The 4433-nt window shown below is 32.1% G+C and overlaps 1 pseudogene; it reads right to left on the bottom strand.

Moving 5' to 3' along the window:
• Positions 1 to 1399: 1399 nt before the first annotated feature.
• Positions 1400 to 1927, bottom strand: LOC118631633 (annotated as a pseudogene).
• Between the last annotated feature and the right edge of the window lie 2506 nt (positions 1928 to 4433).

Raw genomic sequence — 4433 nt, 5'->3', positions numbered from 1 at the left:
TATCCATATCCATATCCATGTCCATATCCATATCTATATCATCTCTATCTCTATCATCTCTATCTCTATCTCTATCTCTATCTCTATCTCTATCTCTATCTCTATCTCTATCATCTCTCTCTATCTCTAGCTGTCCCCAGTATAATATATTGAATATACACAAATATATTCACACATGTACACATTATGAATGTGTATTTATATAAATATATAGATATTTCTGAGAAATCTATTTGTTCCAATGATTAATTTGTCTTATACAACTGATATGACATGTGATCTTGAGCATTTTCTTAAATTCTCTGCTTCAGTTTTGTGCTCTATACAAAAGGGATATTGATAATTATTCACTCATAGAGGTGTTGTATTAAATGAGTTACTACATTTTAAGTTCTCAGTACAGTGCCTAGCACATGGTAAGCACTCAATAACTATTGATAATTGTAATAGATTATTATAGCTTTCAAATAAGTTCTGATAACTGACATGGTAGTTCCTCTTAACTATTTTCTTTAAATTCTTTTAGCTACTTTTGTTCCTTTACTCATGCATATGAATTTTAGATTCAGACATCAAATCATACCTTCCTCCTATATTTTCAGACTTTTATTGGAATAAACTAAATTTATATATTTTGTTGGGGACAATTGAAATTTTAATATTGAATCTTTTCATTCATGACCGTAACACTTTTTTTTCTATTTGTTTTGCTTTTTTGAGGGTTTTTATTTATTTATTTTATTTAATTTTTTTCTACTTTTTTGAAGTAACTTACAGTCACATCTACAAAATGGAGCAACTAGTTCCTACTTCATAGATTGAGGATTAAATGAGAGAAAATTAAGTGTGGAAATACATATAAGGCACTCAATATATGCTTACAATATAAACAACATTAAAAGAAAAAAACCCTTGCTCATCCACAAAGGAGTATTCTATTCCTGTTTTATAATTACACCCATCACATAAATCATGGAAGCCTTGAGGGCTACTGGAGAAATGTTTGCAAACACGAGGAACTTTATAACACCTTTGTTACATTATACTATCATGTTAAATCTGTAATAAAATTCCATCAAAGAGTATGTTAAATTACATGCCATGATTAGCTTTCTACAAACTTTGTTTTCTGTGTACAATGTCAATGAAATACAAAATAAAATTATACTAGGCAAAGATAAAATTATACTAGGCAAAGAATTTTATTAACCTGTTTCAAACTTTATTCCCAGGTCTCTTCAGCTTAATTAGCTACAAAGAATGATTTATGTATAAGCAAAAACGGAAAAGAGCTGCAATGTCCAGGGGGATTGGGCTAAACAATATTAGAGATCTAGATTTTATCAGATCCATAAACAAAATTTGAAAAAAGCAGTCATAATATAAAATAGCAGCTCCCAGTAACTTCTTCAAGATTATCTTCTTCAGAAGTTGACTCAATTCAGTTTGCTTCATTCTTGGAACCCTCATCAAAATTCTCTACAAGATCTGGAACTTCATCATCATCATCCTCTCCAGGAGCAAGTGGTGCTCTTCCATCCACAGATTGTTTGGGCAGAGCTTCAGCCAGTCTCTTAAACTAGGCAGACTGTTTGCACTGAGCTGGTTTTAGCTGCTGGGTAGCATTTCTGTCAGCTGCTTTGTCTGAGCGAGGCCTCTAAGGGTGCAAGTGTCCGCTGCCCGGGATGCCTGCACTTTAGGGTTGTTAAAGTGGATCACTGTTCTTTGGTTTGTGAACATATTTACCTCTTCAATCTCAGAGATATTGTTGACCCCTAACTTCTTTAAGGAGAACTGAAGTTTTTTATCATCTGCTGTAGCTGCTCTGTGAACCACCTTCTTCTTTCTACGAGCAGTTCCTTTCCCACCAACGCACACTTGTGCCTACAGTTTGGCGTTTCTCTTGGTTCATGACAATTTCTTTCATCTTGTTGGAGAGGAAACGGGCCGACAGGACTAGGGTTGGCGCTCAGGGGGTCTTGGGCAGACCAGCTGAGAAGAAGCGCACATGCGGGGATGCAAGATGGCAGCTAGTTTTTTTGTTTTTTAAATAATATTTTATGATTTTTCCATAAAGGCCTTTTATATATTTTGTTAGATTCATTTCTTCTCTCTCTCTCTCTCTCTCTTTTTTTTTGTAGGGAGAGAGAGAGAGGTAGAGAGAGAAACATTGATGAAAAAGGACACATCGAGTGGTTGCCACCGCATGACCCAACCAGGGCAGGGGACAAACTGCAACCGAGGTACGTGCCCTTAGCGGAAACCTAACCCAGGTCTCTCTGGACCGTAGGCCGATGCTCTAACCGCTGAGCCAAATCGGCCAGTGTATTAGATTCATTTCTGAGTAACTTACAGAGCTTTTGGAGGGCCTGGGATGAGTGGGTGCTATTTTAAAAATAATATATACTTTAAAAATAACATTTTAAATTAATTGTTGAAGATGATAAGCAACAATTACTTTTTGTATACTGATCTTATAATCAGAAAACTTGCTGAATGTTATTTCTGGGAGTTTATCGGTAGATATTCTTGGATTTTTCTATATAGTCAATGACATTCTTTGCAGGTAATAATAGTTTTGTCTATGGTGTTACTGTACAGGTTAGTGTATCCAATATAATATGAAATAGATGAAAATATATGGGGCATGTGTCTCTTGGTGTTAAAGAGAATGCTTCTAACTCTTCATAATTAATTATAACTTTGATTACAGGCTTCTTGAAATGTCTTTTCTACATCTGTTTAGATGATCATATGGTTTTTCTTCTTTATTTTGTTAATATTTAAGTTGCATTAATAGAGTTTCAATTTCCAAATAGGTGGATTTTGTAAAAGGATATTCATAGTTATTGATTTCTATCCTAATTACATTGAGAATATACAAATTACATTTGTATAATACCGACTGATCTTTTGTTATTTGTTGAGACTTACTTTATTTCCCAGTGTATGATTACTTTTCAAAAATGACCCATATGTGCTTGAGAAGAATACACTAACTTTGGGAGGGCAGGGAGTGGGGGCAAGTTACTGTATCTTTTAACTAGATCAAGCAATTATTAAGTCTTCTTTAAATCTTCTGTATCTTTGTTAATATTTTGTCTGTTTGAGCTATCAATTAATGAGAAAATTGAGTTACTATTTTCCTCTATGACACTCAGTTAGACTACTGTTTACAATATTATTTATTTTCTTCTTTATATTTTGAGGTAATGTTATTAGGGCATATGTGTTTAGAATTTTGATTTAAATTTTATCATTATGTGGGACTGTCCTTTATCTTTAATGATGCTTTTTTCCTTAAATTTTGTTTGGTCTGATATTAAAATATAGCTCTACTGTATTTTATATGGTTAGTATTTGACTTTTTCTCATCATTTTACTATCAATTTTTCAGGCTACTGTGGAGGTCTTTTAAATGACATATAGCAGAATTTTAAAAGATACGTTTATTTAATCAGAAAAATTTTGACTTTTACTTGAACTGTTTAGTCCATTTATATTGATTGAGATTATTGATATAACATATTTCATTGATTGTAAAATACCGTGAACTGTAAATACATCACCACTTCATGTACCGCTAAAAAAACAAAGAAAATGCTTCCAAATGTACCTATTTAATGCCATCAATTGTAAGACACTTTCTGATATCAGGCATCAGATGTGAAAAAAAATTAGAAATATGATGAAACAAATATACCATTTCCCACTCATTATATTGGCATATATATGTCAAACATTAAGGTTTGACAATGTATCTGTTGGGAAGCTATGGAGAAATAGGCAACCTTGTATATTGCTGGGGGGAGCACAGACTGGCACAATCTCTATGAGGAATTTAGTAATTTCAAGACTAATGACAGATTGATCTACTCTTTGGCACAGCAATACAACCAATAAGAATTTAACCTAAAAAAAAAAAAAATGACTAATAGGCTAGTAATTACAGTGCTATTAACAATTTGTAAAGCACTGCAACCAAATGTTTGTCACTAGTGTTCTTGTTGATTCACTCTGGTATCTCTATCTTATGGAAATATGTAAAGTTATAAGAAAATAATATGTAAGATATCTGTATTTATATCAACGTCTGTATCTATAACTTTATCTGTATCTGTATTAAATATATCTTGTTTGCTATTTGACTATTGAATCATGTAAATATTTTACATTGAAAAGTTAAAAAAAAAAGAACAGCCTAAAAAATTAATGACAAATAGAAATCAATAAACCTAACTAATACCAAGTTGGTAACATAACAACATAAAAAGATTATCTTAAGTGACTTTAAATAATAGAATTCTGACTGTACATCTTGAATGGGATCTATCCTAAGGACAAAAAGAACTACAAAAATTTTTTTAGATAAATTATTAGTCTTATTTTTAATATTATCATTTGTGGTATTTTAAAAGTATAAACTAGCCCTG

The sequence above is a fragment of the Molossus molossus genome, unplaced genomic scaffold, assembly GCF_014108415.1.
Source record: "Molossus molossus isolate mMolMol1 unplaced genomic scaffold, mMolMol1.p scaffold_m16_p_16, whole genome shotgun sequence".
NCBI classification, from domain to species: domain Eukaryota; kingdom Metazoa; phylum Chordata; class Mammalia; order Chiroptera; family Molossidae; genus Molossus; species Molossus molossus.
This window is presented reverse-complemented; position numbering and strand designations above follow the sequence as displayed.